The sequence below is a fragment of the Zootoca vivipara genome, chromosome 3, assembly GCF_965207765.1.
Source record: "Zootoca vivipara chromosome 3, rZooViv2.hap1.1, whole genome shotgun sequence".
NCBI lineage: Eukaryota > Metazoa > Chordata > Lepidosauria > Squamata > Lacertidae > Zootoca > Zootoca vivipara.
This window is the reverse complement of record NC_142586.1, coordinates 116316296-116337284: the sequence shown is the minus strand read 5'-3', so window position 1 is coordinate 116337284 and position 20989 is coordinate 116316296. Positions and strand designations below refer to the sequence as shown.

At 44.1% G+C, this 20989-nt stretch overlaps 1 protein-coding gene across 7 annotated transcripts in view; it reads left to right on the top strand.

Moving 5' to 3' along the window:
- The first annotated feature begins 1712 nt into the window (after positions 1-1712).
- Positions 1713-20989, top strand: part of NCOA1 (nuclear receptor coactivator 1) — a 268260-nt gene continuing 248983 nt past the window's right edge. For 4 of the 7 annotated variants that reach the window (XM_060273179.2, XM_060273187.2, XM_060273186.2 and 1 more), the window contains exon 1: positions 1713-2181. The gene's annotated coding sequence lies outside the window, so the exon portion shown is untranslated. Of the gene's footprint in view, positions 2182-3904; positions 4029-20989 lie in introns of all 7 variants that reach the window. The other 3 variants (XM_088666959.1, XM_060273180.2, XM_088666956.1) reach the window with 2 other exon arrangements.

Genomic DNA, 20989 nt, shown 5'->3' with positions numbered 1-20989 from the left:
CCAAAGCCACCCTTGGCTGCCTTGGCAGTAACAATCACGACCCTGGAAGGTTTAAAAAGGGGATCGAACAAATTCATGGAGGAAAAGGCTATTGTTTGTGATGGCTGTATAATGCTATGCCATGTATTGGAAGCCGTGTACACTTGAAGGCCAGTCACTGAGAGACAACGGCAGGTGAGCGCTTGTGCCATACTTGTGAGCTTCCCACGTGGTTCACCAAAGGATCAGGCCTTTGGTCTGACCCAGCCGGGCTCCTATTGAGCGTTTATAAGTTGCAGATTCACAAGAAAGGTTCTCCTTGGGGCTCTGATGGAGAGGCGAGGATTAGTTCCCATTCTGTGCCCACTGTGACCCTGATAATTATTGCCCCACCCTCAGCCGATGCTATTTTTATTTGTTAAAAGGGCTTGCGTGTTAAATGCAAAACCACTTTTATTTTGCCCTTAAGTGACAGAGCACATGCTCCGCACGCAGAAAGCCTTCATGTCCGTCATAGATTGTGGGGCGGAAATATGGATTTATAAACCTAAGAGGTTCACCAGGAAGCTGCAAGCTGGAGAGGAGAGGGCCGAGAGAGGCTAGCCATGAATAAAAAACGCTTGACCGTTTGCGTTTAGCTAGCACCACCAGTGGCTCAGCTGGGTGTGCTGCCACTGTGCTTAATGTGTGAATGGACTGACCTGCAGGCTAGCAGCACAGCCCCTCAGCATGCACAGTCTGAAGCCCCTCTCGCCTCCAATGCGCTGTGCTTTCTGCAACCCTCTCAGCACATTTACTGGGGAGCAAGCCGCACTGACGGCACTGGGGCTTACTTCCAAGTAAAGCCGCACAGGAATGCGATGCTGGCCTGCTGCCCGTTTGTAACCCACGCTTACGGATTTTACTTTTAAACTGCTTTTCAAAGAGCGCTGTCAACTTAAGCGGCGCCTTGTACAACAGAAGCACCCCGACCACATGCACAGACAGGTGATGCCCTAAATATCCTGCCAAGCACACTCACACTTAGGTGGTGGCTGTCACGGGGGGGGGGGGCAACTTGAATATAATATGGGGGGGGGGGAGACAGGTAAGCTCTGCCCTGCATAATTGCTCACTTGACGTGCAACAGAAATTCCCTTATGCTGAATAGGTTTCCTCGTGAGAAATGGGAAAACTTGACAGCTATGCATGCAACACACCCACCACTGGAATGGCAATGCCCATCAACTTTTTTTGGGGGGGCGGCAGCCCCTCAAATATTTAATTGGGGTGCATGGGCGGGTTTGGCCAGGGGGGCACAGAGGAGGGCAGCTGCCCCCTAAATAAAGTAAATAAATGAAAAAATGCTGAACTGAGCAACTGCGTCTCAGATAACTCGGTTCTGCAACCCCCCCCCCATCAATCCTATGGCTGTCCCCCCTCCCCGCGTCTACTTGCAGGGAGAAAAGCAGCAGAAGAATTCAACCCCCCCCCTTCTAAAACGAAGCCTCTCGTTAACATCTAACGCCTGGTGAGGAGGATACAGGCAGCTTCTGCGCCCGCAGCCCGGCGAGCTCTCTGCCCATGCTCAGAGGCGCTCTTTCCCGAGGGGCAGGTAGGCGGGCGTGAGGCGTCGTCGTCGAGTTCGGGCTGCTGCTGCTGCTGCCGAGGGGAGCGCGGCCTGGTGTCGCTGCTGCTGCCCGCGACCGGAGGAGGCGTCGGCGTCGGCGGTTCCCCTCAGGCGGCTCCTGCCACCCAGCCCAAGATGGCGGCGCGCGGCTGAGGCGGTTTGGGCCCCTCGCCTCGTCGGCGGCGTCGGCGGCGGCCTCCCCTTCTCCGTCCTCCGCCAGCCCCTCGGCCGCGTCCCGCCCCATCTCCTCCTCCTCCTCCGCGCCCCCTCGCCATTCCGCCCGCCCTCGGGAGCCGAGCAGGCGGAGCAGGCGCCGGAGGCTGAGGGAGCCGGACTGGACAGGGGGCCCCGGGCGCCCAGGAGCCCCGCCAAGGGAGCCGGGGCCCCAGAAGAAGAAGGAGGAGGAGGAGGAGAACCACCAGCACCCGCCGCCCCAGCAGGAGAGAAGAAGGGCCGCCCCAGCCACTGCGCTCCTCGCCGGCCCCGGGCGCGCCCGGTCCTCCTCGCCGCCAAGGAAGGCGACGACCCCCGGTCCTTCCCCGCGGAGGAGAGAGGGAGGCCTTGGCCCGGCCTGAGTCCGGCGGAGGCAGCAGGTGAGCCCGCCGGGGGTGGAGGGGCTGAGCTGTCAGGCGAGGAAGGGAAGCCCGGGGGTCGAGGCTTGGCTTTTGGGGTGGGGGAGTTTGCAAAAAATGAATTTTTTTTTGGGGGGGGCGAAGAAGCTCGCGGGGGGAGGTTTAAAGAAGGGGGCGGGGCACCGGGGTGCATTTTGGAGGGGGGGGTCTGCCAGGAAGCCAAGGGGCGATTTGGGTGGGTGCGAAGGAGGGGGCGGGGTCCGGGAGTAGGGTTTTTTTTGGCGCTGCACCAGAAGGAGGGGGGGAATTGTATGATTTTGGGGTCTGGGGGTGACAGGGCAGGGGGCAGGGGCGTGTTGGTGCAAAAGCCTGGCGATTTTTTTGGGGGGGGGTCGTCGTGGGGTGGGTGAGTCTCCCAGGGGAGTATGGTGGGTGCTGGAGAGCAGGGCTCCCCCGGGGGAGGTCTCTGTGCCAAGAGGAGGTTGTGGCAGATAGAAGGGAGTTTGCTTCTTTTGGGGAGGGGAGCGTGTGAGGGCAAGGGGACACACGGGGGTACCCCCCCCCCGCAGGAAGAAGACTTTCCCCCAAATGGTTGCAGACAGGTCAAAGGGGTTGCACTCCCCACCCCAGATTAGGGAGATGTGTAACGAAAAAAAGGGTAACTAGGATCCCTAGGGAGCTGGAAAGCTATAGGCCAGCGAGGGGATCCCCCAGAAGGATCTGTCAGATGCCAGAGAAGGTGGCGAAGTACCCCAAAACGGGTGAGTAATGGAAGATCCCAGCAGTGGTGGATTTAGGGTGGGGGTGGGCAGTTCCCTGACACAGGGTGCAGAGCAGAGGGGGTGCAAAGTTGTAGCAGTAGTAATCATCACCGTCATCATCCCTGTTTTTATACTGGTACCTACTCAGTTATTGCGAAAATAAGAAATATTGGGGGGGGGACTTGCTCAATTTTGCCTTTGCTCAGGCAGGGTGCCCTATTACCAAAGTCCACCCCATAGGTGATCTGTAGAGAAGTGGAGAGAAGGTGTGTTTGTGTGGGAGTGATCTTTAGTTATGGGGAATTGTTGGGGGGAAATGGAGTGGGAAGGGAAGGGGGGTGCCTGGGGTTTGATGGAATGTATGGGAAGGGGTTTCTGAGGGTTCACCAGGCTCTGAGGGGATGTGGTGTACCATCAAGTTTCCCTTTGCATCTTTGGTTAAACCAGAGTAGAAAGCAGTTCCTGGGGTTGAGATTATCTCCTCCCCACAACAAATCAGAAGTGGTGGTGAAACAACAGTAATAACTTTGGCTCTGAATGGGAGGGCTTGTCCCCCCACCCTCAAATCCCGGGGAGAGTCAGTTGAGCAGGGACCAGGAGAACACTAGAGTCTTAAAATCGGAGGCTTGTGGAAGGAGAGTGTCAGCAAGTATTTGTGTGTACAGAGGCAGAGAGAGCGCCTGGGTTGGGAGGAAGTGTGTATATGGTTGTTCAAAGTCGCTTAACTAAAAATCTGTAGGTGGGGGAATGCTCCTGCTCGTTTCTGGGTTATGTCAAGTGCCACATACACCCTCTCCCTCACCCTCCCCTTTAAAATTTCAGATGAATAGTGTAATTTTCAGGAGTAGGGAAAACTTGCCTACTCTTCTCCCACACCTAAACTTTTGACATGCCTGCATGTTCATGTTCTCCTGCAAAACGACACACAACCACCAGCAAGTTTTAATAGCAAAGTAGTGAAGCTGCGCTTTCTTCTTGTACAGATTGGTCATTGGGAGCCTGGCCTGCTTTGACTGCATAAACATGGCTGGGGCAGGGTGTCGTGCGACGGGCCCATATTGGGGCAAAGATGCGCAGTTGATGGTGCTGGTGTCAATCCCACAGCCTGTAAGCAGAAGTCTTCATTGCACAGAGAGTGGGCTGGGAGGGTAGGTGTTCTGCGTTGCTGCTTTTAAGTGAGGCCTCTTTGCTTTTGCATGTTGCATCTCATCATGTTAGAATGATTATCAAAAGCAGAGGCAGCAAACTCTTTTATGCACATTAATTGTTTACACACTCCTCTTTCAGAGAGCCTGGGGAGAATAAGTAATGTACTTGTGCAGTTTTTCTGGTTGAAGGAAATCAAGATGGCAATGAGGTGTCAGATGGTTTGGAGGGTAATTTGAGCTCAAGAGATGGATTTATTTATTTTTAAGGGCAAGGGATGAAATAGTCTTTGAATAAGGACTGAGGGTGATGCGAGTCTGACTTGGTGCTGTGTTAGAGTTTATGTTTAGAGACTGCCCAATTTGTGTTGCCTTCTGAATGGTTTGGTTTCATATAAAAGGCTTTTCCAGGCACTTGCCAGTTCTGCTCTAGTGTGTTATCAAATCAGCTTAGTGTATGTGTTTATAGATAATATGGTTTAATGTCTTACACCTGCAGCATAATGTTGCTGACTGGCTTTAGAATTATATGCATGAATCTCATGTTTGAGTGCATGTAAATTGCTTTCCTACCCTCGTCTTCAGGCAACTTGAAGTTTCTGAAGCTCACATCCTGGAAGTGACCCTCTTCTTGAATTAATCTCATGGGTAGGAAAGAGGGAATTACTTGGTTTTTTTTTTTTTTTGCTGAATGTGACATTCAGGGTGGAAAGAAATAGTGGCTGAAAGGAAACTTTTTTCCAGTGTGGGTTGAGAGCACTGCACCTTTACGTACTGCAGCACATGTTGACGTTTCAGTAACTGAGAACTGGGTTATCATCCTACCCTTTATTGTGTATTCCAGTCATTCTACTGGTTTACATTACAAAAACTGGAAAGTGTTCTTTGAAGTAAAGCGCACCATGTTTTAAAAATAAGCAAAGTTTTTGTAGTTCAGTAATGGGAAGAGGCTTCCAGGTATTTTCAAACCTTTTTGGGGCCATCCTCAGTCTCTTAGGTGCTGTTTCCTTGGAAGAAGGGCAGGATGCAAATTGTGTTTGTGTGTGAGAGTACTAAATGTCCATCTGGAATACCTGGAGTGGCATCAGTTTAGACTTCTTTAAGTCCAATGTCTGTTCATTCATTTGACTTCATTATAATCTGTCTCTTAACTTTGAGTCACTCCCCCGCCCAAGTGACTGACAATATAAATTCAATTAAAAGTGAACACCACCACATAGAAACAATGAGTTCATTAAAATCTATCCTAAAACTGAAGGAAGAAAAAAAACAGAGGCCAATGGGGCAGAACTGGCTTCATTCCAAGTAATTTGCTTCAAATGGATTGAGGGGGTGTGTGAGTTTAAAAGAAATGAAAAGAGAAAGAAGAGTTGGAAATGGTTTTCTGTTGTTTGCGTGTGTAAATCTTCTGCATATGAAGAAATACTAGTCCGCAGAATGAAGCTAGCACAAGCTCTAGTCGTGGTTTTAACAAAATACAGTGACATCCTTAAATAAAGTATGGAACTTGCTCCCCCAGGAGGCAGTGACGGCCACCAGCTTGGATGGCTTTAAGAGAGGATTAGACAGATTCATGGAGGAGAAGACAATCAGTGGCTGCTGGCCACAGTGGCTAAGCTCTCCCATCATGGTTAGTTGCAGTATGGTTAGTTGCAGTTCTTGTGCTCATGTCTTGCTTGCTGGTTGACTGAGGTGAAAACGGGATGCTGGACTAGATGGGCCTATGTGACGTCCTTATGACATTTTCATCTTGTGGTGATCTGCGGTAGATCTGTAAGAACTTGCTGTCTTAACAATAGCCACAACAAAATGACCCCCACCCTTTCGGATTATGCTGCTGAAACATAGACAAAGTGGATTAAACAGAAGTGGATTTTAATGGGGAAAAACTGTTAAGGTCCTCTAGTTCCAGGGTGGATAAAAATAAGTGATTTTAAAAAATAATAATAATCAGATTTTTCAAAAAATTAAATCGGATTTTTTTTATTTACATCGGATTTTTAAAATAAAATGCTTTTGGAGGAAAAATCTTTCTAAAGATAGTTTTCTATTTAAGTTACACTATAGTCCAAAGGCTATTCATCAGGAAATAAGGATTTCTTTTAAGTTTTTCATGTGTGCTAAAACTCAGTCTGTTATTTCTTTAAAAAAGTTTAACCACATCAGTTAACAAACATGGATTCATATGCTATAGTGTTATTGCTTTAGTTAAATAAATTGTTTAAATTGTAATTAAGGAAATGATTATTTTTCTCCTTCCAATAAAGTACAGCAGAAAAGTTATCCAAATATAAACAGTTAATTTATTAAACTTCACAATAATTTCATAATTATCTCTCTATGTAATTCTAATGGTATAACCAAATCTGTAATTTTTTATATAACTGTAAAAACTACTCTGAAAATTTATTATTCTAAAAATGAAACCTTCATCTGGTTGTAAATATTAAGATCATACCAGCAAGAATGAGTCTTTCTGTAAAAAATTTAATGATTTAAATCAAGTCTTATTGACTAGTGATTTAAATCAAATCTTACTGACTAGTGATTTAAATCAAGTCTTACTGTAGTGATTGAAATTGTGATTGAAATTAATTTGATTTAAATCAGATCCACCCTGTCTAGTTCTAGCACTCAAAGCAAATTCCTGCATGCTCTCATCTGGATTGCCCGGGTTCATTTGTTCCAGTGGCGGGTGCTTGGTTTTTATTGGGAGGTGTGTGTAGGTACATGCCCAAACTTTAATACATCACAGTTCTAATACTGCAAGACTGCCCAAGAACTGTGAATGTAGGTTTGCCTACTTAAAGAGGGATTTTTTCCCCTTTGGCAGCAAGGAGGCAAATGACCTAAAATAGAAAAACTTGAGTGTAAAACCATATTTCAGTGGTGGTGAAATATTTTGTTTTCCGCCGGCGTGGGGTGGGGAGTAGATCAAGCTGATGTTCATTTCAAATATATGGACAACTAGTTGGCCCTGCCACGCGTTGCGGTGGCTCAGTTTGTTAAATGGAGCCTCAGAGTCCCACTTCAGACTCCCCTCACCTTCAGAGTCCGCCTGTTTTTCGTGTGTTATGTTTACATAGGCACATTCCCTGTGTCTCCCCCACCCTGTTCTGTCCCTCCCCCCATCCCCCGGTTCATCCCTGTGATTGGGCCCACCCTGTCCTAACCTATGACCTATTCGGCCCCCCAACCCCCATCCTGGCAGGCCCCTACCTCCACTTGGCCTAGTCTGGAAAGTGACCTAGTCTGCAAGGCAATGTTGGGCCTTGTTTTCAGTTGGTTGCTGTGGAATTTTGTGATGTCATCTGGTGGTGCGGCTTTCGAGGCAGCAGCGTGCGATCTGCCTTTCTATTGGATGCTGCTGGAGTCTTCAGAGCTTCTGCTGGTGATGTCTAATTTGGGCACCACTTTTTGTGTTTAATCATTATTTTAGGTATGAAAGGTTTGCTTTTTTGGGAAAAAAATTATGCCAGATCCCTCCCTGATGGGCATGGTACACTTTGCCGTAATTTGATGCAATTTGGTTCAGCGGTTACGGAGGAAGGTTGTCAACTGGAGATATTTGATGCATCAGCTGAGCTTTTCTTTTAATGCACAAATTTCCTCTTGCGGCAAGCAAGAATATTTTATTTTATTTATTAAATTTGTTATTCCCTATATCTTGCCCAAGGCAACCCAGAGTGACTTCCATCCATCCATCCATCCAACCAACAAAAATACCCACAATACATTAAAACCAGGTGGGTGGGTGGGGAATGCATTATTCATAAGTGTGACTGATTTACAGTTCGTTGTGGAAAGTAAGTTGTGACTTATTGGAATGACTTTCTTGAATCTTATTACTGTTTTGGAATTATGTATTTTACCCCAACTCCTGGGCATCATGCATTTGAAAATATAATCTTAGTTGTTTATTATTATTAAGCTTACATTGTTCAAATATATTTGTAATGAGCTGATTTGGAGAGACATTTGGTGGTTGCTGCTAGTTTTGCGAAGTTTGAAAGGGAAGCTGTCAGAACTTATTACTATTACTGTATTACTTCCTCCATTTATGAATCTATTCTCATGAAGCATTTTGAATTGACTTTGCATTACAATAAAAACATATATAAAACAATTGCATGTATTTTTTAAAAATAATTAAAATAATTGTATATATAAAAGAGTTTCAAGTCCAGTAAACATACCAACTGGCGATAAAAATCTTGACTTAGAGGGCTCTTGAAAGAGGAAAGCCTTCAACAGGCACCATAAAATGTGGGTGGTAGTTTTACTCAGAGTAGACCCATTGAAATTATTAACTGACTTATTAACGTTTGTTCACTGAGTAAAATTTAGTTAAATTCCACCCATTATCTGTATATAGTCATTGCCTGTCTGAACTCCCTGTGAGGGAGTTCCAGTGATAAGGCACCCCACACCATAGTCCCAAGTTGCAATTATGAATCAATAATGCAGGATATAATATTATAGGGAAGCTTTTCAGCGATGGAGGTAGTTGTCCTTATTTTTGTAAAAGTAAAGTTTTATGTTTTTGTTTTGCCTAATATGCTCGCTGGAAACTCTGATCCTTCACTCTTTAAAAATGTTGTTTTAAAAGAAAATGTTGTTCTCTCAAAGAGAGAAAAAGAAGCAAAGCAACTTGAGTGTTAAAACAAACTATATGAGAGAAGACTAAGGGACTAAAAAGACTATGGGAAAGAGCAAATATAGTTTGGATTGGCATATGTGGGGGACAATCTTTTTACATAGTGTAGGCCAGGCATAGGCAAACTCAGCCCTCCAGATGTTTTGAGACTACAGTTCCCATCACCCCTGACGGCTGGTCCTGTTAGCTAGGGATCATGGGAGTTGTAGTCCCAAAACATCTGGAGGGCCAAGTTTGCCTATGCCTGTTGTAGGCGCTTGGCCTTAATGGGGGGCTACTTTCATTTACATTAAATTAAAAAGAGACCTTTTGTTTGAGACACAGGCTTAAAATATTTAATTGCATCCGGTGTATGCTAATATGGTTCTGCTGGTGCAAGAAGACTCCCCTTTCTTCTTTTCTCCCATCCACCTGCCCCCTCCAACCTTATAGAGTTGCTTTTGAAGGTGTGTTGGGAGAGAGGAAGAGGAAAAGAGGAAGCTCCGCCCACATGGAAGTCTGTTGCACCATCAGAGCTGTAACATTTTATAGGGCGTATTGTTGGTATCCAAAAAGATTTGAGAGTATTACATGCATAATGAAATTGGAAAAGTGTCTGTTGCCTAACTTGCTAGAGGCCCTTGCTTGTGTAAGGTAGTCTGTGTTGAGTCTTATAGGTAAATACTTCCCCACCCCAGGAACTGGAATAATTATCCTCTGTACTATAACCAGATCTGGATTTACATTAGGGCTGGCAACTCTGAAGTGTTTGGTAGGTGGAGGATTGGGTTTTTTTTTTTTTTTGCACAAACTGCTGTATTTGGAATGGGCTGTTTCCATAAAACTAGCAAGAATGCATCCAGCCAGAACCAGTGGGGTCTCATTTGGGCTTGGGGATGCATCAAACATTTATACGTCTTCCATGTGGAGAGCACTTCTGTGTAGGGAAAATAATATACAGATCTTTCCATGTAACATTGTGTTGTATAAAGATGTTAGCTTGGTTTCCATTTCATCAACAACAAGGAACTGAGCTTTATTTAGTACAACTTCAGGCAAGTCACCGAATAAATAGAGCTGCAATATAACTTATTGTAAATTATATTACAGCAAATATATGAAAGTTTAATTTGCAATAGTAAACATTTCAGAATAGTTGTGGTTTATGCTTACCGTGTTTCTCATATTATAAGACACGTCTTATATTTATTTTTTCCTCAAAAAAACACACCATGGCTTATTTTCAAGGGATGTCTTATTTTTTTCCTCCTCCTCCTGCCGCGGCCGGCATTGCTGCTGCGCCTATCACTATGTCTTATTTTCGGGGTATGGCTTATATTCCTTGAATGCTTAAAAATCCTGCTATGGCTTATTTTATGGGTATGTCTTAAAATATGAGAAACAGGGTAGCAAATATCCTCTCACTGTTATTTTTCCTCACGCTGTCTGCTTTGGCCCTAATTTTATGCAGCGACGTAGCTTAGTAGTAGATCTGGTTTGATCCTAGGCTTCTCCTGGTAGTGTTGGAAAAGGCTGCTATTTGAAACCCTGGAGAACCTCTGCCAGTGTGTGATAGTGGATTGCTCAATGGTCTGACTCTGCGCATGGAAACTCCCTGTGTTCCTGACTTTGATGGGGATTTTACTGTCCCTCACAAATATTATTACTGGTTTATTTCTAAACTACCCTTCCTCTGCTGGATCAGGCCAGTGGGCCATCTAGTCCATCATCCTGTTCTCACAAAGGCCAGCCAGATGCCTGTGGGAAAACGGTAACCAGGATCTGAGTGCAACAGTACCATCTAATATTTACTACCTTACTGGCTATGCAACAATGCAATGAAGGACTAACAGAACTCTGAAGCATTCAAAAACCAGGGTTGAAATCCTGCACCCAGTAAAGTCAAAGGGTCTTCGAATATATTGCTCAGGTGTTTTGGCCAGAAGGGAAATTTCATTGTCCCTGGTTTCAGCTAATCTAGCATAAAACATCAATAACTGCTGGAATAAAAGAGAAGAAACTGAAAATGGGCAGTCTATGTTTGGCTAGATATGCAAAGCTGTACAGCTGCAACATTGCAGTTCTACTTTCAGAATAAATGGCTTTCGAAGCTAACTGTTCAGCAAACTGTCCAAACAGTTTGTGCAACTTTTCTTTTCCTTTGCTGTGCACTGAATATTGTTGCCGTGAGACTGGAATGATGAAATCTCAAGTTCGGTTCCTATTTAAGAGAAATCAAGTTGAGTACAGTACATGTGAGTAGCATGACTCTGAAGAAACATAAAGGAAACTGGGTCAGAGTTGCTTACTTTATTTCAGAGCAGCTTTAGACTGGTTGTCTGTGTGTGTACAGAGAGGGGCCTTTTTCAGTTTGCTGTTTTGAAGTAGGACAATTATTTTTACAAGTGGGACCTGCATTAAGAGATTCAAATCCAGTTTCCTCACTCCTTCCCCTGCCCCAAAACAGTCAGCCTGCATGGCATGGCTTCTGAGCATATTCAGCCCTCAGTGGGGCTGTTTGGGGGTTTAATTTTGCCCATTTAGATTTATGGCCTGCCTTTCTTCATTCTGGAACTCAGCCCGCCACATGATCACAATGAAAAATATTGCGATCTGAACCAAGACCTAAAATCATGTTATGTACATATAAATCTTTCAAATTTTGTGCAAAACCTCCAAATGCCACCCCCTCCATTTCTTCCCCTTCTAATGACACTGACCTAAAAATTAATTGTAAACCTAACTGTGATTGCCAAAATGTGCCCAGCAGCCTGGAAAAAAATGGATGCCCTCTTAATTTTTGGAAGACCAATTAAAGAATCGACAAATAGGTTTGTTGAAAGATAGACTTTATTTGTAATATTTGGGAACAATACATTTCTGGATAATATCCAACCATATGCTTATTTCTCTTTGTTTTGAGGACCTGCTTCCCCTTCCCCTTATTTTCTTTCAGCACTTAGCAGCCCAGTACTTGGCCCCTTTTTATATATGGTACAGAAAGAGGTGTGTGTAATATGAATAAGCCATCAAAATAAAATTTAAAAACCTGCTGACCAACTCTTATTTATTTAATGTGCTATTATTATGCTGGTCAGCAATTAAAATGGGGGTGGGGTAGTTTAATTTTACCTAGGTGGCATCTTTTTGGGAGAAAAGCAATGACAAACCTAGACAGCATCTTAAAAAGCAGAGTCATCACCTTGCCGACAAAGGTCCGTATAGTTAGAGCTTTGGTTTTCCCAGTAGTGATGTATGGAAGTGAGAGCTGGACCATAAAGAAGGCTGATCGCCAAAGAATTGATGCTTTTGAATTATGGTGCTGGAGGAGACTCTTGAGAGTCCCATAGACTGCAAGAAGATCAAACCTGTCCATTCTGAAGGAAATCAGTCCTGAGTGCTCAATGGAAGGACAGATCGTGAAGCTGAGGCTCTAATACTTTGGCCACCTCATGAGAAGAGTAGACTCCCTGGAAAAGACCCTGATGTTGGGAAAGATGGAGGGCACTAGGAGAAGGGGACGATAGAGGATGAGATGGTTGGACAGTGTTCTCGAAGCTACCAACATGAGTCTGACCAAATTGTGGGAGGCAATGGAAGACAGGAGTGCCTGGCGTGCTCTGGTCCATGGGGTCATGAAGAGTCGGACACGACTAAACAACAACAACATTGGTTAAACCTTTAAAGGAGCTTAGTAGTATAATTTTAGGATTATGTGGTAATAGATATCCAGCTATTTAATTTATTGAGTTCATAATGGTAGTACGAAACCATAGTGTTTTAGGAAGTCTCCAAAAACCTTCAAAATTCTGCTCTATTCATCTGGTTGCACCGACAGTTATACCCTGTGCTACTGCTGACATTGAGTTACAAAGAAATTTTCATCCAGATCAGCAAGTAATAAGTTAGGTGGTATGTTCTTCCGTATCAGGTGCCATTAATTGGTATGGATTTCTTTTGCCTACATTCTTACAAACATACCGGCTGAATTCCTAAGCTACAATAAGAAGGCATATAACTTGCCTATCAAGCCTTTGGGGTTATTTACTTCAGTCTACTCACCTTGGTTTCTCTCTCCTCTCCCTGGTCCCCATTTGCCTCTCTGTGTTTTCTGCATAGGGGCATTGATATGTATCTTGCCTGAAAATATTGAGATCTTGGGGACCCACTCCCCTACATAGTCACCCCTTCATACGTTAAAATATTCCGGCCTCTTGCCAAGTTTCTGATCACATTGTTGCCATAGTGATATGTCTCTTGCCATACCCAGGACATACATACATTACAGAAGACACAGATGCACGGTAATAATGCAAGTGTTTATTTTTGATTTTTTATGCATGTCACATCTTTACATTTAAGCCTATATTATAGTATACACAGGTGCGGGGTGCGGGTGGCGCTGTGGTCTAAACCACACAGCCTAGGGCTTGCCGATCGGAAGGTCGGTGGTTCGAATCCCTGTGACGGGGTGAGCTCCTGTTGCTCGGTCCCAGCTCCTGCCAACCTAGCAGTTCGAAAGCACATCAAAGTGCAAGTAGATAAATAGGTACCGCTCTGGCGGGAAGGTAAATGGTGTTTCTGTGCGCTGCTCTGGTTCGCCAGAAGCGGCTTAGTCATGCTGGCCACATGACCCGGAAAAAGTGTCTGTGGACAAACGCCGGCTCCCTCGGCCAGTAAAGCGAGATGAGTGCTGCAACCCCAGAGTCGTCCACGACTGGACCTAATGGTCAGGGGTCCCTTTACCTTTTTATAGTATACACTAGCTAGCTAAATAGAGATCAGAAGACCCTTGGGTGGGATCTCATAGATTCCTAGGGACACAATTAGCTGACAATCAGGTACTGTATCTGGAGGCAGTGACATGTTTATACAAACATGAAGCAGATGCTGGTTTGTTTTGGGTCAGTCTTACACCAATTTACTCACTTTTGCATACTTGGGCACTGTACCTTTCAACACCCCCTACATAACTGTTCTCCCCCCCCCTTTCTCAGTGCAACGAAGGGTCACCCTTTGCAGTGCTCCCAGGTCTTAGCCTTTGCTTTCTGTTTCTTCCTTGAGGCCCCCGCCCTGCTTCCCTACTTTGCCTATCCCTGTGTTCCTTCTCAGATTGCTTCCATGGAACTGACCTCTTGTTTATCCAGAGTGTTTATTCCCTTGGTGATGCACATCTGTATGGCAGTTTTCCTGCAAATGGCCGTGTGTATCGCTGCCTCCTCCTCTTAAGGGGTTCTGATCTCTGAGAGAGGTGTTGGGTTTGACCAAACCGTGAGGCTGTTTCCACACAGTTATCATCTTGCTTTCGTTGATTCTACCCCTTAATATACCCAGTGATTTATCATGCTGTTAGAAAGCTTAGGGAAAAATCTCTTGGAGTTGTCTGCAGGGATAACTGATATCACGGGTGAGCAAATCATCGTTAAAAGTGTGGATTGGAAAATAATTGCATTAAACAAGAACACCCCCCCCCTGTTTACATTAAAATATTTTCTTTTTTCACCCCACTTTCTGCTGGCATAGAGTAGTCCTTTGCTATTTGTCAGTCACTGGCAGCCCCTGTGTTAGGAGAGGGCCGCCTCTCTGGATGCTCTCCAAGAATGCAGGATGACAGCCAGCACCCTGCTTTGGGGTCTCTTGGAACTCGTGCAGCTGTTGTCCCTCCTTCTGATCATGGGACTATGGTGGGGTGGGCTGGGGAGAAGGGGGAGGCTTTTGTAGGAGTCGGCCAGAAATGTGTTCAGTTGGATTGGAGAAAAGCAGCAGAGGCAGAGGCAGCTGGATGACGGTGACATTAAATCCGCAGCTGTTTTCTCTTGCTTTTACTCTGCACTGATTTTGCTGCTGACTGCATGTTTTCTCTCCCTTCCTTCCACTTCCCTCCACCCCTTGGCTCATTCTTTCGGCGCTGTGCTTTCTCACAGAAACATGTTTGTGGGTTGTTGGAGTTTACTGTAACTCTGGCTTGTCCTCTTACAGTGTTTGATGGTGGGTGTTTGGATTGTACCTACCGTAGCAGGATGGGGCCTAGGTACTTGGGTGCAACTCCTGGGTTGCTTTCAGATGACCTGTTTAGTGAGCATCCATCCTGATTTGCTTTTACTGGGTTTGTGGGGAGGTTATAAGATGACATGGCAATCACCTGTTACTCCAGTGTATTTGTCTGTCATTTTTTTAAAATACAAAACATCGGTTTGGGGTGGGTGAGGGGAAGAGTGTTGCTCAAGAAGTGCCAAATCCACTTTAATGGCAGATCCTAAATTTGCTATATGACTGAATCCCACCCACAAAATAGCACCAGTCTGGAAGTTGCCCAATAAATGTAAGCATATGAAACTGCCTGGTACTGAACCCGATCTTTCTTCTTGTTTCTTCTGACTGGCAGTGGCCCTTCAGGATCTTGGCCAGGGTTCTTTTCCAGCTTGGCTGCCTGGAATCCTCTGAATCTCAGACTTACTACATGTGAAGCATGTGCTCTGCTACTGAGCAACGGCTTCTCCTTTTTTTATTCAAGATGCCATTGCTTTGCGAACACGTGAGAGAGGGAGGGAGTAAGTTAAGATTGCCCCCAACAAGATGATGGAAGAATAGCAATAGCAGAAAGGCAAGCTGTGAGTACGTAGTATGGGAAATGGAATGGGGAGGAGGCTGGCTGTAGCACTTGAAATGCTCCAGTAGCTATTCCGTCTTTGTGGCCTTTCCTGCCCAATACTCTATTTCCTTTCATGAAGATCTGAAATTTATTCCAAAGTGGATTAGGCAGCAAATACAGGGCAGCTACATGAAAATGCCTACAGACCCACTTTTCATTCTCATAGTTAGCATGTTCTATATCACTTTAAAGATAAATTTCCCAAGTTTCATTATCTGGAAACAGTTTTCCAAAATGGCATTTTACACACGAGTGAAATAACCAGAAGTGTGACATGCAAGATTGCATAAGAACATAAGACGAGCCTGCTGGATCAGGCCAGTGGCATATCTATTTTATTTTATTTTATAAAATTTATACACCGCTTGATTGTAAAACACACACACACACACACACACACACAAACACACACACACACACACCAAAGCGGTTTACAAGAAGTCCATCTAGTCTAGCATCCTGTTCTCAAAGCGGCCAACCAGGTGCCTGTGGGAAACTAGCAAGCAGGATTCGAGCATGAGGATGGCTATTCTTGGAGGGAAGATCAAGCCATTTATCACAGAAATATTTTAATGTTAATTGGAGTTCAAATAATATTGGCTAAAGCACAAAATATTATGTAAAGAAGCTTACAAATGTTATATTGGTTACTATGGAGTTACCCTATATTCATGTGCAGTGCTCCACCATTCAGGTACGACTTGATCTGCTTCACATACATTACATCATGGGTAGGCAAACTAAGGCCCGGGGGTTGGAATGCGGCCCCGTCGCCTTCGCAAATCGGGTCACAGACGGTCCGGGAATCAGTGTGTTTTTACATGAGCAGAATGTGTGCTTTTATTTAAAATGCATCTCTGGGTTATTTGTGGGGCATAGGAATTCATTCTTTTTTTTTTATTTAAAAAAAAGCCTGGCCCCCCACAAGGTCTGAGGGACGGTGGACCGGCCCCTGCTGAAAAAATTTGCTGAGCCCTGCACATGAAGCAGGGTGGGGTGGAATGCTGCCTTTGGCTTATAACGCATACGTGTTTCAACACTGGAATAGTAACAACATAGAAAAGCAAAACACTAGAAGTGTACCCCTGAACCTAAAGAAGTCTTCTGTTCATCCAAAAATCTGCTTATGAGCCCTTGAATTCCCACCAAATCTTTGCCTTACTGCACTTTTGTTTCCACAGCAGGGCACAGGATACTCAAGGATACGCCTTTTAAGGGCTGCGTGCGTACTGGGGTCTGGAGGCAATTACAAGAATTGGTACAAGAGTAGGAAGCTTAGATTAATAAGGAGACAGCCAGCAGAGATGTTATAATCTGACCCAGAAGCCACTGTCTGCCATTTAGCGGAACTCTTAAGTCAAATACGCTGGCTTATTACAGCTGGGGATGTGAACCTTGTTCTCATAGGTAAATCTCCCTTAACAACGTACAGGCTGTGGTTGCATCTTGAAACTGAGTGATGAAATCCAAATGGCTGCAGTTTTAAGAACAGATAGGCAGCCATGGGAGAGGGAAAAACAAGAGAAGCAGTTCGTTATTGCACAAAAGTTAAGGCTCGCTAGCGCTTGTTAAACAGGCTCAGCAACTCGGTTACAAAGGTCAGAGCCTGTGCCTCTCGCTGTTCATTGCCAGAATCCATGATCCAATCCTCAAGCTTTCTTCCACAGCTTTGTTTGCTGGCCTTCAACCTTTCCAAAGCCAGGACCCACCTTTAACCCTCTTCTGCAATATGGAAACCACCTTTAATTTTTAAATATATTATCCTTACCTTTTAATATGTTTATGTCTTCCCATTTCCCTGGTGTTTTATCTTAGTCCTTGCCTCTTCTTCCTTCTCCAAAAGATGCACGATATGAACCATCTTGGAGGAAGGTGTAGTGACCCATCAGTTAGAAAACAGTGACATAGAACAGCTTGGACCTATGAGTCTCAGCCAACATAGCCAGTGGTCAGGAATGATGGAAGTGGTAGTCCACAATATGTGGAGTGCAAACGATTTGGGGAAATACGATGCAGACCAGGCCACCTACCTTTGCCTGGGGAGAGGTCCCTTCATCTTTCTAGTAAAAGTGACAGACAGATTACCTCTTTCACTAAGCTTTCTCAGTCCTCCCCTCAAGGCAATGTACAATAAAAACTGCCAAAAAACATTTAAATACAAAACCCAGCAGATATATATGAGAATGATAGATAGATAGATCGGTAGATATACAATACAGAATAGACACTCACGAAAAAGACCCATTCATCTGGCTGGGAATACCCAGTCTTCAGTTGTTTCCAGAAAACTGCATATAGCGGGCACCTCTCATACCCTGACATGAATGCTATTCCGTAGAACCAGCCACAAAAATCCCTGTTTCATATTCTTGAAACGGCCTCGGTCCTGTATACCTGAAGGAGCGTCTCCACCCCCACCATTCAGCCCAGACACTGAGATCCAGCACTGAGGGCCTTCTGGCGGTTCCCTCATTGCGAGAAGTGAGGTTACAGGGAACCAGACAGAGGGCCTTCTCGGTAGTGGCGCCCGTCCTGTGGAACGCCCTCCCAGCAGATGTCAAGGCAATAAGTAACTATTTTACTTTTAGAAGACAACTGAAGGTGGCCCTGTTTAGGGAAGTTTTTTAATGTTTAATGCTGTACTGTTTTAATATTCGGTTGGAAGCCGCCCAGAGGGGCTGGGGAAACCCAGCCAGATGGGCAGGGTATAAATAATAAATTATTATTATTATATTATTATTATTCTTGTGGAGAAGGCCTCTTTTTCTTTGAAACTTGAAGGAGAAGCTCTCCTGCAGACCACAGTGACCCACTGAATAAATAAGGGACAAGGCCGTCGCTTAAGTAATCTGGTCCTGAGCTGTCTAGGGCCTTATATGTGAATACCAATTTTTTGAACTTGACCTTAAATATATTTTATTACGCAGTTTAAAAGGCCATAGACTGGCTAATTAGCCAAAGGCCTGGGAGAAGAGGAATGTTTCTGTCTGGCACCTAAAGATAGGTAATGAAGGATTACATATGTATTAAAGAATACACAGTAAATTTAACATCTTCATTTACTGATGTGATTATTTTTTCTGAATTAATGCAAACTTTGCACTGAAAGTTACTTATATAGCTTCTGGGTTGGAAACTTGGTCAAATGAGGTAGTCTCTGCTACTACAATTACATTTTAAACTTTGGCTCTTTCCATTCCCGATTGCATTTTAGTTTCATTGTAATCAGGTGACCAGGTGCTCAAATCAGCACAGATTTCCTGTTTCATTCCTGGATATGGAGACTTGTGAATGGTGACTTACTGGAATTCTTTACATTAATTAAACCTTTAGCTGCAATGGTATTGAAATGTGTTGGCTCTTGCACTTTGTAGAAGTCCGAAGTAGCCTTTTAAGCTCTGAATCTGCACATTGCATGAAATTACTTGGAAACATAGTCTGCATGCCAGGAATACTCGTCTTTTATGTATAGGTCAACTACAGAGGGTCTCCATCTCCTGTTCCCCCGCTGTCTTCATGTTTCTCTTTTGAAGGAGAGCAGATAAACTGAGATGAGACTTTTTTCCACAGTGAATCATTCTTCTGAGAGGTAGTGGAAACACTTCATCCTTCTCTCATATTCCACTGAGAGGGCTTGGAAATAATGTCACTCACTCCAGGGGTTGGAAAAGCCCATTGGCAGTTTTACCTAGCAATATGCCTTTGAGGGTTGTAAATGGCAATTGCTGTTTGGTGCAAGTGGTCCATAGTCAGTATTGGAATTGTGCAGCAAACACACCTAAGCTGGATAAAATGAAATTTAAGACTAACCAGGTCAAACAAACCCCTCTAGAATGGAAGTCTTCAGCAGTGGATAGCACAGCAGACAAGAAGACCCTTGTAGGTACCTCTCTAAGGCTTCTTCATCTCAGTGCTGAGGTGAGCAAATGGAAAGCAATTCATACGCAGATGCCAAACATAATTCTAACGATTCTGCAATCCTTAATCAAAACTAGTCACTGTGAATCACCAAGGAGTCCTTCCATCTTCCTTTGAGGACCAAAATGTAGGAGATCCCTTGCCACTTGGCACAGCTCTGCTCTTGTGTGGATGCAATGATGGCGGGAAAAGTGGTTACTGTATCAGTCCTCTATGAATCGCACCCCCTCTTTCATCTGTGCTCTTAAAACAGCAACTACAGTTAAATACTTGACAGTTTAATAAAAGCTCACACAGCTTCCATAAAAGTATTGTATTTGGGAGGAGAGTTTGCAACCAATTCGAGAACTTATTGTGTCAACTCTTTTAGGTTGCTTTCTAGGCTAGGCATAGGCAAACTCGGGCCTCCTGATGTTTTTGGGACTACAACTCCCACGATCCCTAGCTAACAGGACGAGTGGTCAGGGATGATGGGAATTGTAGTCCCAAAACATCTGGCGGGACGAGCTTGCCTATGCCTGTTCTAGACCCTAAAACTAAGGGAGGTGAGAATGCTTTTAGTTGCTTTTAAAAAGCAATATTTCCTCCAATTTCCTCCAGTCCAAAGCCACTTCCCATTCTAACATCATAAGTTCCAACTTTTCCAAGACCACCTAGTGAGTGAGTGACTTGTTAACTCCAGTTATTTATCTTTTTGGACACACTGACTTAGCTGCTTATAAATGGTGTTCCTACAGTTATCAAAATGCTATGAAGAAATTGACCAATGATATTCCGACCCCAAATGAAATGCTAGCCAAATGGCAGGTAAGGCAACATTGCTAAATTGAATGTTTCCTGTTGCAGTTATATAAAGTTTGCATTACCAGCTGTAGAAATTACTAAATGCACCATTATTATTTTAAAATTCAGAGTGCAATACCAAATAAACATCAAAGCATTACTCTCATTTTAAGTTGCATGCCCTGTTAAATTGCTAATGCTCTGATGAGGTTCCAAAGCAATGTGGTGAACATGTGCATGACTGTAAACAGTGTTTGCAATGCCAAAACAGGAAATGCAAGTGAGGATATATATATATATATATATATATATATATATATATATATATATATATATATATATAATATTAAATATAAAATATTCAGGGTCACTTAGGCATTTCTTCCCTGGAAAAGAGCCCCACATGAACAACACTTGCATTTCTCCATGGAGGCAGTACAAGTTAGATGATTTTCAGTAGTCTCCCTTTTTAACATTTGTTAACACAGGTACCTTACATTCAGTCTTTTCAGTTATATAACAGCGGTTGTAAATATTTATTTATACAAATTGGTCAGTCACATATGCTAATTCTGTTGACATATTTACATAATATACTGTTCAAATGCTGATTTTGTTTAGTTGGGAGCTTCACTGAGTGATTATGCTTGAGAAGCATATTTTAATATATAATGCAAAGAGGTTGCAGAATGAAACATTCCAGTTGAAGGAGATCCCAGCGCTAGGAATGCTGATGCTAGCTTCCATTTTATTGTGTAAGCTGCTTTTCTGTCCATTTTTATGTTGAGGATAAGTTTGTATCCCAAACCCTCCTTTTGATACAGCACCACAGTAAGGTGTAGTGCCATGCTGTAGCAACCTCGGGCAACTTCTGACCTTCCAAGCAGGAAGATTTATGTGCCCCAGTGGCCCCAACAAGTGCTAAACACATTCT